Source organism: Callospermophilus lateralis, chromosome 8 (assembly GCF_048772815.1).
Source record: "Callospermophilus lateralis isolate mCalLat2 chromosome 8, mCalLat2.hap1, whole genome shotgun sequence".
NCBI lineage: Eukaryota > Metazoa > Chordata > Mammalia > Rodentia > Sciuridae > Callospermophilus > Callospermophilus lateralis.
In genome coordinates, this window is record NC_135312.1 from 95642853 (window position 1) to 95666225 (window position 23373).

The window sequence follows — 23373 nt, forward strand, 5'->3', positions numbered from 1 at the left end:
GATGAACTGATTTTCTCACAGTAGGGGTTGTGAAAAAGCAAATCAGCAATTTTCTACTTAAGGATAAAAGCAAGCTAAGAATGAGAGTGTGTGGTTCTCCGTTTAAAATGTGAAGAGATGAGATATGGAAGGGAGGTAGTTGAATAGTCATAAAATTAAAAACCTTAATGTGAAAATCTGCCTTTAATAAACAACAACAGAAATTATTCTTGAGAAATAACAGATTAGTGTGTTCCAAAACATTATTTATTTTATTTGAACAAGTGATGAATTGTAAGGGAGTAAAGAGAACAATTACGTTTCATTTCAATGATTATTGATAACACTGTGGCTTTTCCTTGCTTTACTTCCATGAGTACATTTTGAAGATTTTGTTTTTTACTATTTATTGGAATTATATAAACTAATTAATAATGAATATATTTTGACATTAAAACCAACATAAAAACCATGGATGCTTGAAGATGAAGGAAAATTAATAGGCTGAATCATGAAAAAAGCCTTTTAACTTTTATATAAAGAAATAAATGCAGAAAGTCCAGATTCTGCTTTTGCAATGCCTATTAAAATAACTAAGAATCCAAAGTGCCATATGTGTTTGAATACTTGTTTTTAAAAGAAATAATTCTAATACTTATTTTCTGTTGCTTAAATAATTTTTAATTGCAAATAAGGCTTCGATTCACAACCCAATCATGGTTTGGTAAGGGATATAATGCACAAAAGCAACAGGAAGAAAACAGGAATAAACCCCATATGAATCACTTGGCAGGCAGTTTCCATTAACAAGGAAAAGCTCCCGTCCATCTTTTAATTTTTTTTTTTTTTTTAATTCCTACCATCACGGGGCTGGGGATGTGGCTCAAGCGGTAGCGCGCTCGCCTGGCATGTGTGCGGCCCGGGTTCGATCCTCAGCACCACATACAAACAAAGATGTTGTGTCCGCCTAAAAATAAATAAATAAATATTAAAAAAATTCCTACCATCACAAAAGTAAACTGAATTGTATTAATCTTCCACTTTTACATTTTCTTAACAAGCAGAAAAAAATCAGGAGTCAACAAAACAAAAACATGGGGATACTTACAAAACTAAATATGGATTTCAGCATTAACAGCTAAACAAAAAAGGGACTAAATTCTTTAATTAAAAAAATTACATGTAGATGATAAAGTATAGAAACTGAAAATTTGCAAACTATTTAAAACCTGGAATCACTGACTGACTGAAGACTACTCAGATGGATCATGGGTGGTAGTGAACAGCAGAACAAAATTATGCATGAATCTGTATTGCTCTCTCTGATTCCCATGCCACCCACCTTTGAGATGAGCCTGATGTTGATTAGAGATTGAGCCAACCCAATGCTGGCAACAGATCCAGTGATGGTAATCTACCTATCAGTACATCCTTCCACTGTAATTTGACCTGCTCCCCAAACACTGGATGGATCTCATTGATTTTGGCACCTTAATGCTCAATGATACAGCCAGTTAAATCATCTGGAATGGTGACTTCTTGAGAAATAGTCTGAGCAGATGCATCCAAATCCCAATAGCCTCTCACCTCTTGAGAGCTGAATTCAATGTCACTGAATGCATTGTTGTCACATGCCACAGGAAAATCAGACTATTGCATTGCCAACTGAATGTGGAGGGTCATACTGTCCTTGAATGGTGTAGGCCTCCTGAGATGTTCCTCCAGGTCAGGGCTGAGGAACATGGATGGGGTGATATGGGGAAACTCCTCCCTGTCACTGCCTGTGCTGTGCCCATCCTGACCACTTGTAAAGATGACTGGAGAACTTAAAGGCTTGGAATGGTCACACCCTTCATGGGGGACACCAGCACGACCACTCAGATCTGTTTGGCACACTCAGTGATGGATTGTGGAATGCCAGCAACAGAGACAGCCCTCTCAGTTGAATTGGGGAGCATATTCTCTGCCACCTGAACTTGAGCTTCTGGACTCTCTCCTATTTCCTTGATCTTGCAACCACCTTTTCCAGTGAGGGAACCACCTAGACTAAGAGGGACCACTAGGCTCAGAATGATCAGTGTTCCACTGACAGCTGTGCTGTTTCTCATGGAGTTGATGATGTCCTTTTCCAGTCTGTCAACAGTAGTAAATCAAAGTCTTTGAAGATAGGATCAGTGGGTCCAACCAAAGTGATAATTCTCTCAGGACAATTCTCTTCTTAGATGTCGACATATACACCACTCTCCTTGAACATCATGTTAACTGACTCTCTTGTTTTTCCCCCCAATGATACTGCCAACTTCATTTTCATGCATGAATAGCCAAATGGTGAGGATGACATTTAATCTGCCTTTAATCACACCTATGCCCATGTTGAGCAGTGTTATGGGGAAGTGGACTTTGAGTCATCAGGTCTTTGGTCATTGGTTGGGGTGAATGTTAAAAACTGCAGGCAGAAGTTGATTGAGGGGAAAAAAGGGAGTCAGAAGGAAGGAGAAGAAAACATCTGTGGGTAGGTGAAAGAGGAAGGAAAGAAAGGAGAAAAAGAGACCTCAATGTGGGTGGAGGATGGCATAAGTCAGGCAGGCAGGAAAGAATCATGCTCCAGCTGCTCCAATTGCTGCCTCTGCCAGTCTCTGCTTAAGTATTTTAAGTTCGACATTTATTATTGAATACCATATGCCAACTGATGAGATTCAAGTGTAGATGAAGACATTCTTTGTTTTTAAGAATCTAATACCTAAGAAGAGTGATTCCTATTAACAAATACTATGCTACCAATAATATTAAGCATCTATTACTTGTGAGGCATGGTTCTTACAGCAACCCTGCAACATAGATATTACATTTAATCAGTAAGGAAACTAATTTGTCCAAATCTACTATGTTAACAATATAGCAGCAGAAGAATTTAGTTCAGTTTGGTTTAGTTCCAAATCTTGTATTATTTCCTTTAATCCACATTCCTCTTGATAAGCCTCAAAACTTAATAGACTTAAAAACAGTAAAATTTATTATCTCGAGTTCTCATGGGTCAGGGATCTGGAAGTGGTTTTTCTGGGTCCTCATTCTGGTCCTTCACAGACTTTACAAGAGAGTGGACTCATGCTGTGGCCTTCTCAAGGCTTCATTGGAGGGAGGCCAATTTCAGGCTCACCCATGTGGTGTTAACACAATTCAGTTCTTCTTGGATTGCTGGGTTGAGGATATTGTTCAACAGAGTCCTACCTTAGTTCTTTTTCTCCTGCACCTCTCCATTGAGCATTTCACAGTATAATGGATTTCTTCATCAAAATGAGCAAATGAGAGAGAAAGCAAGACTGAGCAATAGCAAAGTTGGAGTCTTTTTGTAACTAACGTTAGACGTGATGTTTCATTGCTTTAGCTGTTTTATCTTATTCATTAGAAACAAATAAATAGGTTCAGCTCACTCCCAAAGGGAGGAAATTACATAAGAATACCAATACTAAGAATCAGGCATCATGTGGAAACACTTTAGATGCAGTTTACCAAAGGAAAATACAAAATATGGTAATGACTCAGATGAGAAGTCAGTAAATCTGTTGGAGTGAGAAGCATTGAAAATAAACAGTACCTAAATTGTAGGCGGGAGATTATATAGAAGTTAATAAGTAATTTTGTTTTAAGAATTTATTTTTTGTCTGGCGAGGAGATAGAAGTAAAACATAAAATAGGAGGGGAAAGTCACTCCTGGAACCTTGAACAATATGAGAAAACTTGTTGAGTCACAGCCATGGAGGCAAAGTTGGATTTGAAATTGCAGAACCACAGACATTAGAATATGGAGAGGATGTTAATCTACTTGAATAGTTGATGAAAAATATGATACTGTTCTCAGAAGGAAAGTGTACATAAATACATTTGCTGCTTTTCTGAGATTCTCTATGGACTCCATTTTAAAACAAAAATCTTGTGGTTAATTAAGCCTGCAGAAAATTTTGAAGACTAAGTAATTAGAATTTTATGCACAAAGCAGTGATCGGTTTCCAAAAAACTTCAAGGAGGAGAGTCATTAACAATGAATGCAATAACACTAACTGATTAGGGCAAAAGGATCCATATATGAAGCTATTACAGTAACCAAGACAATAAGATAAAAAGATCTGAATAGGGCAAGGGATTGGGAGAGATATAGCTGATCACTTAGAGGTATAAGAAATTGAACTTGCTTAGTTAATATAGAAAGAAATGACTAGCTTTCTAGTTTTAGAAAGATATTTTTAGAGATATAATACGTGGGGGATAAGAAGACAAAATTTAGCAACATATTGTGTGTGTACAATATTGTTAGAAATAAAATAATAAAAGTAATATCAATAAAAATAATTTTATATTAAGTATTTACAAGTCACTAGGTACTACATTTGCTTGCAATAAAAATGGAACTCATACACTATAATGGTACCTGTAGGAAATTAAAATAGACAGGAACTGTTGACCATAGAAATTAGAAATAAAAATGCTGAGCTGTTCATTAGCTCTGTTAGAATACTGTAGTCTAGATTAATTCATGGAATTGCACTTCTTTATGTAATTAATGACGTTTGAGCCAGAAAGTGCTTCTCACTCTGCTATTACTCTGACAGTTCATTGACTTACATACACCAAAGAATATTCCAACTCACCTTTGGCTCATGGTCATTCCCCTTATTTCATCATTTGCTTCTTGTTCCTCCTCTTCCTATCCTCTTGAGAAGCCCTGCATTAGCTATGGTAGAAAGGAAGGACAGGTAGTAATGTAAATATGAATTGATTTCTTTCTCTTGGCGATGATAAACAGGTGATATTTTGAAAATCATGGCCAGGGGAATGACCAGAAAGATCCAAGTTTTGGAAAGCAATTCCATGTCCTTCTGTTCTCCAGCCACTTCCTTTACCACTGCAGATTTAGAGGCTATAATTTAGAGAGCAGTACATTGACCCTTATAGAAGCATGTCACTGTGACAAAATGCCTTATGAATTCTGATGTTCTCTTATTTGAACTTTGGCCTGATGATGACTTCAATTTAATTCACTAAGAATATTAAGGCCATTTGGCTGAACTATCAACAATAAAACTTATGTTTACAGAGTTGTTGTGTTGGAATACAGGAATGAACTTAACATATTTATTAGCTATGACCACCCTCTTCCAGGACTATAAACCTAGTAAGAGGTCATAAGAGTACATAAACAACATGAAAAACGTTATAATGATAATATTTTTATTATGAAGTATTATGGAGGTCCAGAAAAAAAAGAGACATAATCCCTGTCATTAGGAATCAAAAGAGTCTAATTTAGCTTCGTTCGGTGGCACACGCCTGTAATCACAGCAGCTTGGGAGGCTGAGGCAGGAGGATCTAGAGTTCAAAGCCAGCCTCAGCAAAAGAGAGAAGCTAAGCAACTCAATGTGATCCTGTCTCTAAATAAAACACACAATAGGGCTGGAGATGCGGCTAGTGGTCAAGTGCCCCTGAGTTCAATCCCCATAAATAAATAAATAAATAAATCTAAAATTTCTGGAAAAAATCATAGGTGAAAGTTTTTATGATCTTGGGTTAGGATGAGTACTTACATAAAACACCAGAAATATGATAGAGAAAACAATAATTTATAAATTAGATTTTATCAAAATTAATACTTTGTCCCTTGAAAGAACTAGTAAGAAAATGAAAAGATCAACCATAGAGCTGAATAATGTGTTTGCAGATCACATTTCTGTCAAAGGACTTGTATCTAGAATTCCAAATATCTAAAAAAAAAAAAAAAAATAGGATAATAAACCAATCTAACAAAGGAGCAAGAAGAGATGACATACATGAGCATATAAAAAGATACTTAACAAAATTACTGATTAGATAAATGCAAATTAAAACAACATAAAATGCTGTTGTACACTAATTAGCATAGCTAAAACAAAAGCAGAAACAAAGATACAAAATCTCAAGTCCTGGTGAAGATGTGAAACGTCTGAACATCTTTGCTGGTGGGAAAATTGAAATGACACAACTGCAATAGAAAGCAGCTTGGCCATTCTTGCAATGTTCAACACTTGCCATATGACCTTGAACTCCCCCAAGATTTTTTCTTAGAAGAAAACATAATCATAGAACTTTTTACTATGTTCCAAGGCAATTCAATGGAGAAATGAATTTTAATTTAATTTCACAAAACTTGTTTCTGAATATATAGCAGTTTTATTCTTAAATTTGAAAACACCATAACTGTAACTTATTTCAATAGTTCTTTCACAGGAATAAGGTCTTAATTTTGATAAAACCTAATTTATAAATTATTGTCTTCTGTCTTCATGCTTCTGGTGTCTTATGTAAGTAGTTGGTATAACTCAAGATCATAAAGATTTGCACCTATATTTTTTCTAAAAGTATTAGAGTTTTACATTTTAGTTTTGAATTTCAATAATTAAACAAATTGCAGTACATCAATATGTGTAACAATGAAAGGTACAAAATATTGATTCATGAAATGATAAACACAAAGCTCAAATGCATTTTGCTGAGTAGAAAAAGTTAAACCTCTACAGGTTACATATTTTGTGATTCCATTTTTATAACATTCTGGAAAATGCAAATCATTGCAATGAGATCGTATCAGTGTTTTCCAAAGATTTGGGACAGGGAAGGCAGGTAGGCCATAAAAGAGAATTTTTAGGGTAATGTCACCATTCAATGTTATGACTGTGTTGGTGAACATACAGCTCTACCCATTTGTTAAAAGCTACCAAAGTTTATAGTAGAGATAAGTAATTTTACTATATGTAAAGTGAAATTTAATAATTCAAAAATAAAAAAAATGTAAGAACAAAGAATCCCATAGTTTCAACTTTCCTGGTTCTAGAAAACCTATTACATTTCTATAAACCCAATTCATAGATAATATTAATACATTCTAATTGACAAAACAATTAACAACAAAGTGCATTTTTGGGTCTACACATTCTCCTTTCCAAGATAGGTTAAGGATGTCAATAAACAAAAAGATATGGAAAATAGACTGCTTGACTGGGAGTTGCAAGATGTCAAATAAGAACTCTGTCCTAAAATTTCATCTACATGTAACCTTGAGCTACAATCTCAAGCTTGTTTTACTACCTATAAAATGAGGTAATAGAATCCTCAGAACTTTCCTGAAGATTGGATTCATCTATTTAAATGCAGGTGTTTGGGAGAGTGCCTGGCATATGAAACTTGTCAATCAATGTTTGGCGAATCTAAATCTGAGAGTGTTTGTGAATGATACCATCTGTGGTAACATAACCTCTAAAGGAGAGATTCATTGTAAACTTAAATCTATTCAATCTGCATGACAGAGACTTCTATGATTAAAAAAGATTTGTCTCTCCTAAAAAAAAAAAAAACCTTTTTGACTTTTTCTACTGTCTTAGCTCAGGAATCTGTAACAAAGTACCATAGACTGGGTGGCTTAAACAATGGACATTCATTTCTCACAGTTCTGGAGTTTGGGAAGTCCATGATCAAAGTGCTGGGAATTCTAGTTCTTGGTGAGAGATGTCCTTCTCTTTGTGAATGGCTACCATATCCCTGTGTGCTTACATGGTATTTCCTCAATGTGTACTAGGGTGGTTGAATTTGTGGAGGGCCCCACTATCAGAACCTCATCTAAACCTAATTGTCTTCCAAGGACTTTCCTCCAAATAGTATTACATTGGAGGTTAGATCTTCAACATACAACTTTTAGGGAAATAAAAACATTCAGTCTCTAACACCCTCTATGAATTGCTCTGGTCTTTGACTATAAATGCTATCAGAAAGAGTTCCAACATGTGTGACAAAACAAAACAGAATAAAAAAAAACACCCAGAAAATTTAACATTAGTCAGGTTTGAAGTTTAACTCTATGTTGAGCACCTATTAGCTTTGTCAATTTAAGTTAGGAAATCAGTATTAACCTGAAGATCCTTATTTATATGATGGACATAATAATAGCTACATTAAAATTTTGCTTTAAGGATTAAATGAGAAATGGTAATTAAAGTACACCATTCAAGTACATTAAAGATAAAAGTAACTTTATTATTATAATTTTTATTAATAGTATTTTCATATTCTTGAGTTTATGAAATACAATTTTTTCTAAATCATACACAATAATGTTGAGAAAAAATTTTTAAAGAATGTTTCTATAGTTTTCAAAATATTAAATGTGTTTCAATTAATTTCTTTTTTTTATTAGTTGCTCAAAACATTACAATGATCTTGACATATCATATATCATACATTTGATTCAAATGGTGTATGAATTCTTATGTTTCCTACGTGTATAAATTGCAGGATCACATTGGTTACACAGCCATGTTTATACATACTGCCATCACCTCAATTTGTCAAAGATGAGTTTGCAAGTAGAAAATAAGTGGATAGTAAGATAGTTTATATGCATTTGGTGAAGGAACTTCTGTGTATGAATTAACCATAAGATTGTGAGTTTGGAATGCTGTACCCTTGGTAATAATAGCAATTCTCTTATTTAGCATTATATATTATTGCAATTGGACTTTTTTCAGTATATTTATTTGAGCATTGTGCCTGATTACATTTTTAGAACGGTTGGTGGTGATATATGTGCTATCCAACTCTTCAAATGATACCGTGGTGCCTTTATAAATAGCAAACTAAACAAAGAAGTAAAATTATCTAAAATAATAGCTAAGCTTATTAATCAAATTCTCTCTGGGACACATTTGTCTTTCTCTTCTTAAGAGGAATATCTATGTATTTTAAATGTATTTCCAGGAAAAACACTTTAGTATTAATTTCCATGCATAATTCAACAAGGTCAATTCTGACATTTAAAAAATCTGACAGTAGGTGCTAAAAAAAGAGTTCAGGAATCATATTATCAGATATAGGAAAGCCATGGTCATCACTTACTATTAGAAATTTTGCATGTTACACATTTTACCCAAGCACATGATATGCAAACGAACAAGAAATCACGTATTTTGCAGTTTCTGATTTTACTACTCTCATTCATGGATTCATCGATTTCTTTCACTCTGTCGAAACACTTAAATAGAAAATATTTTTAAAGTTATCTTTTTAAACTTGTAGTCCTATATATGGTCTTTAATTGAAAGAAAAAACAACGGAGGAGGAAGGGGAGGTGTGGTAAGTAGGAAGGAGGAGGAAATGAAAGAAACCTAAATGAAACTTTAACATTCAATTTTAAGTTGAGTTTTGATTTAACCTACTAACATCTTGATTGAAACTAAAATGCCCATCACAAATATGAATGTCTTTTGTTCCCAACAATTTACAGCATTTTATGGCCTATTTCATTGCATCATAAATGTCATAATGACCAAATGTTCCATGAAATGTCATAAAATGACATGAATTACAGCTCTCATCTAGATCTATGCCTAGAAAACCGAGTTTCTGGCTCATGCTCAGGTAACATTCTACTTTTTGTATTTCAAAAATCTCTGTGTAATGTGACACTGAGTTAATTAATTTTACTTCATCATCCAGATGTACTGTGGTTCTCTCTGAAAAAGTAATTCATTAGTCTGAAGAGTACATACGTAACTGCATTAGGCATCTTCCAAATATAAGCTATTATTTTTTTTAACATCAGCTAAAGATTCTTAAAATCTTGTCTAAAGAATTCTGTCATGATAGTACCTTACAAGTACTGTTTCATTTTTAATATTAGAACATGTGCTGCTCTGGGACTTATTAAGGTGTATGAGGCTTCATCAAACTGTTCCAATTCAGTAATGAATGCCATGTTCTTTGGCTACCCCATTCTCCCATTATCCTGTATGAGCCAGAATGTAATTTGATGGTTTCCTAAATGCAAGCAAGGAAAGAAGGGAAAGAATCATAATGATGCTATTCACACAATGATGCTGCTTATGCTTGCATCACTAAACCTATTTTCACAGGTTAGTTTTACTACATAGCTTTGATCCAGCTGAAAATTTAGCTTGCTAGATAAGAAACAGTTTTTAAAATATTAATTTTCAACTTATGTCAACACTTCGAAAGCATTGGCTTATCTTTTTTCTTAATTCAAACAAGGAAATGATGCAGTTCATAGACTGGGTTTTAACGCATCTATTCATTTATTCAACAAGCATTTATCAAGCCCCTACTGAATCTGCACATTGTGGTTTGGAGGAGGAAATAGGCACAGCAATTTTTGTTTTTCCTTCATGACACTTATCCAGAAACTCAGAAAACAAACATGTATTCATAAGTCCAGTTCCAAGCATCTGGCTTTGGTTAAGTAGGGCATTTTCTACAGAATACCATTTTCTAAATCTGCAGAGGAATAAAAATTTTAATACTTGAGCCAGCATTTCATTTTTTATTCTGAAGGCTATTATTATTCTTTTCTACTTTCTGCTGAATTTTCCCCATTCTTTATCATTGAATAAATTATAGGCAAACTAACTCAATCCTTCCTTCCCAGTAGGAGTTCATGCTATGGAGAACCAATATAAATGTAATAATGGAAACTTTGGTACTCTTGATTTTTCCCATCTCACTTAGTATATTCTGGAGGAAGAAACAGAGACACCAACAATGATCTGAACTAATAGGGTTAACTAAGTCCTCCCTAGTTTTTTTTTTTTTTTTTAACCATTCCATCATACCTTTTTGCCCTCCAATCAGACTTCAAAGCATGACTATCCATAAAAAGTTTTCTCTGTCTCTTTAGGCATTCATTTCTAAGGGCTCCTGGGTCATGTAAAATTTATATGAAATAAATTTGTATGCAATTCTCTTGTTAGTTTGCTTTTTTGTTATAGGGGACTCATCTATGAACTTTTTGATGGAGAAGATGTTGGTTTTACTCCCCTATGCCTTTATGTAGGAAAATTACAAAATGATTTTTTGACATTTTATTAGAATTAGAGAAAAGAATCTAAAATAATGAGAGTTTTTATATTGTTGAATAATGAGTTTTAAAACAAATAAAAATGCTTAGCTTATTATAATTCCCCAAGAGAAAAGTCTAAAGCCCAACTCAGCAAAAATAGTCAGGTATATGTAATTTATATATTCAGAGGTGGGGTGGTATTTACTACAGAGCTTGGGGCACTTTATAATGTGGAAGAATACAGTGAGAATACTTGTCAAACCAATATTTCAAATTACTAAGTACATATGTGAATAATTCCCTTGACTTCACTTTCTAAAAAATGAATCTAATCACCAAGGGGGAAGATTGGGGGGAAAATGTCTATTTAAAGATTTTGTAAAATTTTGAAACTTCCCATCTGTGTCCATTTGCCTAAAATGTGTCTGTCATGCCAATATAGGTTTCAATTTTCTTCTTAACCTTGCGTTTTTTATCCTTAACATATCATATTTTTTTTTTACAAATGAGGAGACTACATAATCTTAAGCCTGAATTCTATTTTTTATGATTAGTAATTCCAATTGTAATAACTTTTGATTCAGAATAATACAAACAAACAAAAACCCCTGTAGAAACATTTAAGTCTTTGAAGAAAAGGCCAATTTTAAATGAGGTATTTAGGCTTGTATGACCAAGCCAATGGGGAACATGTACATTATATATAGAGAGAGATATTAAATTTTGTAAGTCATGTTTCCCATATGGTTTGTGAAAGTCTTTTGAATCATAGAACATTTCTATTTAATGTAATCTCTTGATGTTATTGTTTTGACACTTTTACATTTGTGAAAATTTTTAAAAAGAAAATTCAACTACGTTTACAGGATGCTTTGCTTGTAAATGATATTATGCTATGCTTACTAAAGAATATGAAGATAAAAGAGACATAGTCTATCCCATGGAAGAGTTTAAGGAGTCTATACAGAGAAATGAGCTGAGTATACTTAAAAGAAGAAAAATGTATAGGGAAATATGGTAGGAAAATGTTGCGAATATTAAAGACTTTTCTCAGGTTTTTACTTTCAAGTGTATGCTAAATTCTTCAGTTGTTAATAACAGAGGAAAAAATCCATTAAGAGTTCATCTCCAAAACATGAGCAACAAATATATGTGCATTCATTATAGTCTCAGTCTTTTTTAGTTCTTTTGTTTTGAAGGAGCAGAATATAGGTAGAGATTTTCAGGCCTTTGAAAACATTTCACACCTTTATTTATTTTATCTTAATGTTTCCTGTGGAAACCTGTCATTTCTTAAAAGACAGAATTAACATTTTAAGGTTTAATGTGGGATAGTCAAGACTTGTGAAAACTAATTGAAGTCAAATTGAAAAGATGATCAGGAAGCTGTGGAATTTGAACTTTGAACTAAAACACTGTTGTTTGTATGCTATATTTTAACCTCTTTTTGTTAACTATTTAGCATGAAAAACAAAATATGTTATTCTGGTCTTCATTGTTTCCATAAGATGAGTGACGTTATTGACTTGCTGTGATAATAGAATGTGACTGCTTACAGGGCAAAGTGAGCTAACTTTTTATTATCCCTCATTTTCACTGTAGAAAGCAGTCTGAAACAGCCCACTTTTGAACTCTGGTTTTCAATTTGAAGTCGTTCAGATCCCAATCTGTGCTTATTCTTTGTGTGACAATAAAGTTTAACATTTCCTTTACTAATTTAATTTGATTTTTATTTTCGACATACTTTCCTTTCATTATTAACAGGTTAAAAAGGAAACAATAGTATCATTTAGTTGATAGATATTTAATGTTGTATAATATATTTTAGGACCAATCACTGAAATCTCTCTCTTTTTTTTTTTTTTTTTAAACAAAGAATGGGATATTCTAGCCTGGCACAGTGGCACATGCTTATAATCCCAGCGGCTTGGGAGGCTGAGGCAGGAGGATCCTGAGTTCAAAGCCAGCCTCAGCAAAAGCAAGGTGATAAGCAGTGAGACTGTGTCTCTAAATAAAATACAAAATAGGGCTGGAGATGTGACTCAGTGGTCAAGTGCCCCTGAGCTTAATCCCTGGTACTAAAAAGAAAAAAGAATTTTCTGTTGATACCTTAAGTCTCTCCTTGCAGGGAAGAACATGCCTCCATTCACATGTCTTCATTTTGCACTGAAGAATATGCTAAAACTTAAATAAATTTGCTTGATAAGTTAACTCCTCCCAAAGTTGCTGTGTAAACCTTTATTTTTCTTTAACAATTCATTATGTAGTGTTTTAAAAATATATTCATTTATTTTTTTAGGTGTAGATGAACACAACACAATGCCTTTTATTTATTTATTTTTAATGTGGTGCTGAGGATCAAACCCGGGTACCGCCTGCGCTAGGTGAGCGCTCTACTGCTGAGCCACAATCCTAGCCTCCCATTATATATCCTTCATCCTTGAATTATTGGAGTTATTTGGACCTCCTTTATGATTATGTATGATTAGATTGAATTATTTTTCTGAAATTAACCTCAATTAAAGGTGTTTGCAATCCAACAGACTTGATTAGTTCTTTGATATTTAGAGTGCATTTTTTTTTTGTAGAAAATAATGTTTCTAGACTGGCACATGAATGTTATTAATACTGTAAAATGGACTTGATGAGATAAAAATAATTGATACATTCAATGTAAGTGAAAAGCAGGAGTGATACTGAAATAGTGAACTAAAATACTTTTGTTACCATTAGTAAATTATAGATGTAAAGCATATAATGGAAAGTTTAACTATATGGAGCCTTGCTACAAGGTTTTGATAATTGCATTAAGTGAATGGAATATAACCACCTAAAAATAAAATTTATAAATTAGTATTCTGTAGCTAAATTTACTTGTATGTTCACCAGCTTTAGTTTAACCAGAAAACATGAGAACACAATGATAATTTGTTGTTTTGTAGAAAAATCTAGCAATATATTTCATCCTTCCTCTGAATTAAATACTATGACAACTACTGCTAATTGTCGTCATCATCATCATCATCATCATCATCAAGGCTTGTGGTATGAGTAAAAAACAACAACAAAAAAATGACCATAGGGTACTTGAGCAAAGTGGCCAATAGCATGAATTGTGGTTGGAGCCAAATCATGCTTTCACCTTATTCTGAATATAAACAGGAGGCTAAGGGTATGATGATATTATAGCCATGATGTACATTTTCTCTCTTTCTAGTTTGAGGGATCAAATAACCAGATAATAAATTAAATAAAGGGTTCTCAATGTTACCTCAGGGTGATTAGTCCAAGAAATGGAGCTGAAAGGTGAGATAGACCTGTGCCCAGGTAACTACAACTCCAGAATCTGCCACTGAGAATGACCGAAGCACAACAAAGGAGTTTATGGATACTTGTAATAGAAAAGGCAGTGGGCATTCCAGCTGTAGTCACAGCTGGATACATGTGCTCAAAGGATGGCTGCAGAAAGCTATTGTTGGGGCTTGGAAAATGATGCCCCAAAATCTTGTGCTTTGAATGTCAAAGTGAGAACACCTGGGGAAGAGCAAATGCAGGGAAGGGATGTCTCTGAAGCTCCCTTATCTACCTAAAGACTGGATCTGCCAAACAGGAACATAATTGCCTTCAATCTTCTTACTGAAATACCATTAACCAAGGACGATTCAACTCATATCACAGAGGAAGAGACTGAAATTTAAATCCCAGGGGAATTTTGTCCCAGCCCATTGTCTGTTCTATGGGTCCATTCATCTCCTCTAAAAATCATTTACTCCCTCTCTAGAAGGGGCTTTGAAAAGGGTATCTAAGCCTAAAACATCTGGTCCCTTTTGAGTCTCTTATTTTGTGCGGCTACCCTGAACAACTGCATGTTAATAAATCTGTATGCCTTTTCTCCTGCTAATCTTTTGTTAGGTTATTGCAGCAAGCTCAATGACCAAACCCTCAAAAAGAAAGTTTAAACTCCCTAGACTGTATTTCACTGTCTCTGAACTCTGTTTTTATGTATGTGATTTTATTTTTCATAAGGAGTGATGCAGATGGGCAATAGCATCTCCAAAGTCATATTTTTCCAGTTAAATGAATCCAAGAAGATAGTGCTTCTTCTTCAATTATTCTCACAATAAAAAGCCTCCTTGGATTTCAGATCAACTACCCATTCTTGAACCAATCACTATCAGCTGGGAAATAGAATACCCTTTCCTGTGCAGGCCTGTAACACGCCCAGCCCTCAAGTAGGTATAAGGTTGGCTTCTTCTGAATCACATTGTCTCAACACAACAGGTTTCAGAGGTGTTCATCAAAGGCAAAACCAGGAGATATTATTGGAAAATGTAAAAATGGGTTAATGCTGGATGACAGATGAGAAAGCAGAAAATTATAGACAATCAAAATACTGAGAATCTGAGAAAGGGCTGTAAGAAATTAAAGGATGGGAGACGGGTTCCAATGGAAATTCTAAAGCAAGTCCAAGAATAGCATACAAGTTCATATTCCAGATCTCTACTCAAGATCCAGAGAATCAGTTTCTCTGGGGTGTAGCATGTTGGTGTGCATTTAAAAATAAGAACCCGGTGATTCTTCAGTACTCTAACGTTTGAGAGCCACTGGATAAAATGATAACCATTTGAATTATAACCAAGGGAAGGCTTGAGGCTTTCATTAATTTCAGTGGCTATAATGTCTCTGTTCTGTGAATTTATATGATTTGTATGTTGCTTATTATCTGAAGGAAGACAATAACTAGATAGAGAAAATAGACATCTATCACATAATACTGAAATAATAAATGAAGGTATTTTAATTAGTTTGTATGTACAAGTAGATATATTTAAGATCAATTAAGATTTTTTGGTGATTTTGCTTTGGCCCTCAACCTCCCAGATTTTCTCAACTTAGTAAATTATAACTGATGAATTGAGTTCTTAAAAACTCCTTTTTCAAGTTTTCAGATGTGAAAACTTAAAAATGAATATCCAAGAATGTCTTTGAGCATGAAAAAAATTATATAATTTACTTTGACTGAATTTCTTACCCCCTTAGACCGGAGTAAAGTGTCTAGTGTTCCCTCAGGTGTGTTGCAAACTCTGGATCTTTCTGGAGGGCAGTGTGGGATAGGGTTGGGGAGATGCTCTTCTTTATTTATTGCAAAGACTGTTGAGATTTGGCCACAAGGTGTCAGTAAGACTTGAAAAACAATAGAGTTTTGCAAAGTCCAGTAATTTTTTCATTTGGTTTCTAGAAGCAAATTAATATAGTCTTTGGATATATATATATAGTTCTAGGGAAAGAGAGGCAATTCATTGACAGACCCATTGAAGAACACAGAATTTGAATCCTTTTTTTTTTTTTTTTTCAAATCTTTCTCTGTGCCAAAGCTTTGCTTCACCACACTTATAGAATATGGGCTTGTATTTAATTTCTAAAATTTGAGTACCTCAAGATTCATAGTACAACGAGACAGTTTAACACCCCCAGAAGGGATATGGTACATCTGAAGCAGGTGATCAGCAGGCAGGGTACCTTACCAATTACATATAAATTGTCATGCAAAATGGATTAACAAGGGAATAGTAGAAAAGGCAACCATTCCTATTCAGTGTATAATATAAGAAGCCAATATCCTTTGGCAGTTTCAAAACTCAAATGAAATTTCTTTTTCTTATTAACCATCTAGGTGTCTGTGTTAGCATTTGAGAATAGTGAGCTATTACTGTCTCTACTTTTTCCCTCTGCTGTTGTTATAAGACTTGAACATTAATCCATTTGACCTTGCACCAAATCACTTAAATACTTTGAGTTTATTTTACCTGTCTAAATAAACCTTAAGTTAAAACTTGAAACTAAATATCCTAGTATATCCACAATATCACGATCAAAATTTATTTTATTATCTATTGTTCTGGGTCCCAGAAGAGATTTGTGTGGTGTTCTGAGAAATCATTTGCTTTAATCCAGCTTCACTCTCCGTTCCTTCTGAGGCAGATATTTCAAGTGCTTGTTGCAACAGCCTATCTAGTCAAAGTCTGAGCAAGGTCACAAAGTCTGTTGACTCATGTGGCAATTCTTGTGTAGAACACAAAATTCTACATCATCTTTGAATCAAATCCAATAGAGCAAGATCCCAGCTGTCCTAGTATCTGCTGAAAACATAAGATTGACCTAGTTTAAATTGGTTCTCAGCATTATTTTAGAAAGCATAATTTTTCAAGACTGCAAGGATAATACAAGTTTATTTTAGAAAATTTGAAAAAGACCAAGAAAAGAGATAGCAGCTATTAATGTGTTACCCAATAATCCTCAAGATTTTGTTTTGTTTTTTTACTTGTTTCAGTGTTCACATTTTTTAAAAAGAAGAAGCAATGGGTACTGCTAATTTTGAAACAGAAATTACTTACTTGTGAATCAAAGGAAAGTCTTTATAGAGCTTTCTTCCCATGATAATACACAGAAAGCTACAGTGGAAAGATTGCATTGTTCCCACTCCTCAGCAAGACTCAATCCCTTACAGCTGTTGCCAGAAAAAAAAAAAAAAAAAAACACTAACATACATTTTGTTCTCTTCCTTCAAATACAGCATGTTTCTAGAAATTGAAGTAGAAAAGAAATAGTGTACAAAGAGAGACAGGGGGTGGGGGAAGGGTTAAAACAGATTTGGATGCTAGTTCTGGATGTGAGGTCCACTGTTATAAGGGAGTGGCTTATTTCCCTCTGTCATAAAATTTTCTGGGACTTGGGGGCAGGTGTGGTGTGCTGGTGAGTGCTTACAGAAGTAGTGAATGAACAGAAATGTATCCTGATGTTTCTTTGTCTGCACCTGCTGTTTTGCCTCAAGGCTTCATCAAAACTTTGGTTAGTGAACCTTATATTGGTATTTGACAGATTTTTAAAAATAATTTTTATTTTCAGTGTCATTGAAACTTTCATATTACTTATTGTTTTGTGTTGGTTTTTTTGGAGATGTGAAGAAGGGTCAACCAGGCACATCTAACTTTCTGCTCTTTAACTCAGAAGGTCTTTATCATGGTTGCTATGGATATTCTTATTCTGAATAATTAGTGAGCACTTTCCCATTTATGGCTTTTCAGTATATTTTCAATGCCCAATAGTGCCCAGGACATAGTAGGCGCTGAAAATACATGAAAAGTGCCAGTAAATTAAAATTTTATTGTATTGGAGATAGTGATCTATTGCTAGGTATTAATAATATAAGATAGATCTATTTTTCATTTTGTCATATGTAATCAATTTAGTTGTGGCCTCAGTAGACAGAGTCCATGCAGACACTGTTCCTATATATAAGTGGCAGAGGGCACAGGCATATTTGAATAAGAAACATCAGACAAAATTATAAAAACAGAATATTGGAATTTAGATTATATACAATGTAAGTACAGTTATTTTGGGGGGGGCAATGAAAGACAAAGGAACTAGTGTAATTCAGGGTTTTTTTTTAGGAGTAAGTGGAACCCCCATTAACAAAAAGTTATACTGTCAAGAAGGAAACCATACTTTGGTAGTATGTAGGAGAGAAATTGGATCGCAAATTGAACTTTGGTTATACTCAAACTGTGAAGTTGGAACATGACCTGAGAATATCACTAGATTTATCACTTTTGATGGTTTTCAGATTGCTTAGGCAGCCAGGATGCCCTTTTAAACTCTCCATCTGACTGACTGTCTGCATCCTTTCCTACAGAGCCCAGGACTCTGCTACAGTGAGCCCTACATTTATCATGTTCAGATGTGTCTATTGCAATGTGTTTTTCTGAAACTGGAGCAGAAAACCATGTGGAGATTGCAGCTGGTACCAAATGCAGTGCCTTGTTCATGGTATAAGACATTCTTCCAGAAAACATTACTCAGACTTCCGTGTACACAAAGAGAAAGTATCCCCCAGGGAGGATTATATAGCTCACTGCATGAATATGCTAGTTGAAGATTTTTCCAAAGTAATAGGAAACTTCCAAAAAGCCGCACAGATATCTTAAAAATATTACTAACAATACCCAAGTACTTTCAAGACAACTTGTATCTTCCCAAGAAATGCCATAATTAAAACATATAAAGTTGAAATATTTAGGAAGGAATGATCAGTTTTGATATTAACATCTTCCTCCAGAGTGGGCACAGTCCTTTTTATTTTAAGTATTTCAGTTCTAATATGCATTAGTGATTTTGACTTCACAGAATAAGAACATACATAGACTTACTCTTTGTTTGTTCAATAAATATTTACTCAGCACCTCTGCCTTTAGACAAGTTGGGTATACCCTAAGGGAGATATAAAAATGTTTAACACATAAAAATAAGTAGATCCTCCAGGAAATTATAGGCCAGGTCTGAAAATGAGAAAATCACACAAATCTCTATAATACAAGATATAAAGTAGTAAGCTACATGGAAAGGTGTAAATTGGTCATTTTCAGTTGGGCCATAGGGGGATAGTGGGATTTTCCACAGTTTTTTTTTGGCGGGGGGGTGAGTATTAAAATCATATGTTGAATTTTTAAAATGTGATAAATTTGAAATCAAGCCAGTAATTAATTGAAGTTGAAACTAGTAAGTATAACAGTCCTGGGAAGTCAGGCTTATGTGTTTATATTTAATTGGCAAAAGTTACCTGATTGCAAACCTGTCAACAAGGCAATGTGAATGGCTAACTCCATCACCTGAGTGACTGATGCAGTGAAAACATTGTTATTAAAGTAACTGGGAAAACTGTTTGCTATAAAAAAACCAATTAGTTATCTGTCTCAAAGTTATGTATCAGATAGGAATCTCTGTTTAACCAAAAGTTTGTTTATTTTCTATTACTCAATTACATTTTTGCTAGAATGACAGAAACACAACTTTATTCAAGGTATACCAACCTCTCCATTTTTCCTGAAATGGTACTGTTTTATAAAATTTTCCATAAAGGAAGACATTGGAGGGGCTCACTGAGTCTTCAATCTTCCTTTTATATGGGCAAAATCCATTGTTTTGTCGGAGCTTTTACCAACCCGTATACCACTAAATAGCCACATAGGTCATCTCATTCCTCCCTGGCTTTTCCAGTGGCTCCCCTTCCTCCACTTCCATGAAACATTCATAGATACACAATTATCCTGTTATTTCTCTGCTAAAGTAGGGCACAGAAATCCCTGGAAGTCTAAGTGTCTGTCTTTTCTCTTAGTGTTTGTGGTACCACCTGGGAAGTAAGTATCCGGCTTCACTGGGGAGGAAACCACATATTTTAATATCCCATCCTGAGCACACAACTAACTTTCCATTTCTCACTTACCTCTTTTCCAAGGGAAAACATTCTGCTTTGTATAACAGTGGAGATTTCCCTTTTAAATATTTATTATAGACATAGTATTTATCTATTTATGAAGAAACTCACCTATTGCAAAATAAGAGGAAGAGAAAGTTTTCTTTCCACCTTGTTTTATTTCTCCCATGAGGTATTGAGTAACAAAAGGTCTAGCTGCTTGAAACAGAACATAACAAAAAGAAAAAAGAGGATATCCAAGAAAAATATTACAATAGGCTTTACAAATATGGCTCTTTCTACATTTGGGTGTGTAATTATCACCTTATGTGTTTTTTATCCCCCCCAAAATCAAATGTAATAAATGAAGCTATAAAATGGAATAACATTTTGGAGCATGTATTGATTATTTCAATATCAATCCTTGAATAGACATTTGGACACTGTCTCTAGGTGTTCAAGATGCAAAACAAAATAGGTCATAGGCTTCATTTCAGAAGCCTATGACCTATTTGGGTGTGATAGCACATATGTAAGTCCCAGAAAAATATCACAAATGATGAAGACATGTAGAAAGTAGGCTTTGGATAAAATTCTAGAAGTGGTCAATTCTGTTTGGCTGGGGAATAATTAGAAAGTCTACACAGAAGACTAACCTTGAGTTGAGTATTGAGAGATAGCTAGATGTCTTCAGCTGGTCAGAAATGTAAAGATCTTGCAGGGATAACAGAAATAGAAAAAAAAAAAAGCAGCAGCCAGCATAACCAGGTAAAGTGTAGACCAGAGTGAGGAAATCTGACAATTACAGGCAACCTAAGCAGTTTCACAAAGCAATAGCTCAAGGTAGGTTAGGTTAGGAGAAAAGATGACTGACTGATGATAGGAATTCTGAAGGACTTTGCATGCCATTCTTCAGGAATGCATATGCTATTTTAAAGGCTGGGTATTTAGTACAAAGATATTGAGAAACAATGGTTTTAGAGGAGTTGTATTGGTAAGACTAAACTTGAACTTAGAGATATGTTGATTTCAATCTTGGAGGAAAGACATGAGAGACTCACAGAAGATGCAGAGAGACAATATTGAAGAATATTACAGAAGTATAGGCTAGCCGTCCTTAAAAGGAATTTGAAAAGTTGGGAAAACTGAATTCTCAGTGTTGTAAAGAGGTTGAGTTAAAATAAAAAAAAACAACACCTTGAGATCTAAAACATATATAGAGGTTAACCGAGAAGTGAAACCCTGGAATGACTCTAGATCTTTGGCTTGGGTCTCTGATGTAAGGCAGTACTTTTCACAAAGAAAATAAAAAGAAAGAAACAAGTCTATTTGGGGAAAGAAATAGTTCAGTGTATAAATAAAATCTAGATTAATAATGTGAAGTTGACCTTTTTAATGCTGAGAAAGATTTTTTTTCATATCCTACAATAAATGGTTTTGAAATGCTAAATTTAGAGCACATATTCCCAAACTGACCATATATTACTCTTCTCAATGATCCATTGTGCATAGTTTCAGTATTTTATGTTAAATTCTAACTGCCACTTAGAGGTTATAGATCTAGGGTGACCTCAACATCTAATACAATTATTCTCCTCATAACATAATATACCAGTGAATATTTTTGTGTAAGTATGAAGAAAATATTTCAGATTTACTAAAATTGACCTGCTTTTAAAGATTTATTTGCTTTGTAAAAGTCTTTATTTCACCTGGCCAGTTGGACTGTGTCATTTTCTGTGTTATGTTCCTCATATTATGCCCCATTAACATCATGCCAAAGCTGCCAACAGCACCAACAATACCACCTTATAAGAGAAAGCTGTAAAATCTTTGAGGGATACAATTATGTTTATGCATATAATACAGTGCTATTATATATTTCTCTCTGTGTGTGTATCTGTATTTTTTCCCCCAATACTAAAGATGAAACCCAGGGCTGCTCTAATACCAAGCTACATCTTTAATCCTTTTTATTTTTGTGTTGAGACAAGGTCTTGCCAAATTTCCAAGGCTAGCCTTGAACTTGTGATCCTCCTACCTTGGCCTCCTGTGTCACTGAGATTATAGGTTCATGCCAACATGTCCAGTTCTATAATATTTTAAAATTAATAAAACTTAATCTTAACCCACCCACTAAACAGATAGCATTAGCAGGGACATCTTTTAAGTAAATAAGATAATTTTTTATCTCAAACTTACAATTAGCCAGAGCATTTATGGGAGATTTCTGACTCTAGACCTGTTAAATGTAAATGGTGTTAGCTCATGGAGTAAATGTCAGTTTGCTTTATCTGCACCTTAATATTAAGACAGATTTTACTTTCTGACAAAAGGGTGGGAGGAAAAAGCAGCAGCTCTTCATACTCTCTCTTTATCCTTAACATTCTCTCCTGTGTTTGTTCTTTCTGATGGTTGTCACTGTCCAGCAATCTCCACTCTAAAGGAAAACAATCTGATGACTGTTTATTTATTTTGTTTATTAAACAAGCATCACTGAGCCAGTGAATAAACATGAAAAAAGGAAATATAAGTTGTTTCATAAACTATAAGGACTCTGACAAAGGACCAAAAAGTAAGAACCTCGTGCTGGCCATTGCATTTGACTAACAGACTGGATTGGATAGTGTTAGGTTATGTGAGTGTGGCTCCATGTGTGGGTATGTGTCTGTGCATGCACATGCACTTCTAAGAAAGAATAAACCACGGAATTAGACTGGTAGCCATGTATCTACTTTTTCTGAGTGCATTGTGTGTAGTGAGTAATGTAACTGCTTTAATGGACAGTCTTGGGAGTCATGATCATTATCCAGTGCAGAATTGTATATGATAAAACCAAGCAAGGAGCTCATACTTAGACTACATCACTTGCTCTTTGGGGAAGAAAAGGTACTATATGTCCATCTTGAGAAAGAATACTCAGTCTGTGGAAATATTGCAGCTTAAACCATAGATAAAAGTAGGAGAAAGTTGATGGGTGCCAATATACCACTATTATGTTGCCATTACAGACTATATATGCCTCTCACCATTTGCACTAATTATCTATGGCTGCATAGCAAATTATTATAAATTTAGTGCCAAAAATGGCACATATTTATTATTTCACAGTTTGTGTCAGGGATCCTGCTATAGGTAGAGGGTCTTCTGTTTCAGGGCTTCTAACAAAGTTGCAATCAAAGAATTGGCCAGAGTGGGAAACTCATATCAGGTTCAAATGGTTATTAGCAGTCTCAGAACCTTGTTGACGGTCAGTCCCTTTCTGATT

At 34.4% G+C, this 23373-nt stretch overlaps 1 pseudogene; it reads right to left on the reverse strand.

Annotated features, from left to right (window-relative positions):
- Positions 1-1201: 1201 nt before the first annotated feature.
- LOC143405758 (poly(rC)-binding protein 2 pseudogene) lies at positions 1202-2378 on the reverse strand (annotated as a pseudogene).
- Between the last annotated feature and the right edge of the window lie 20995 nt (positions 2379-23373).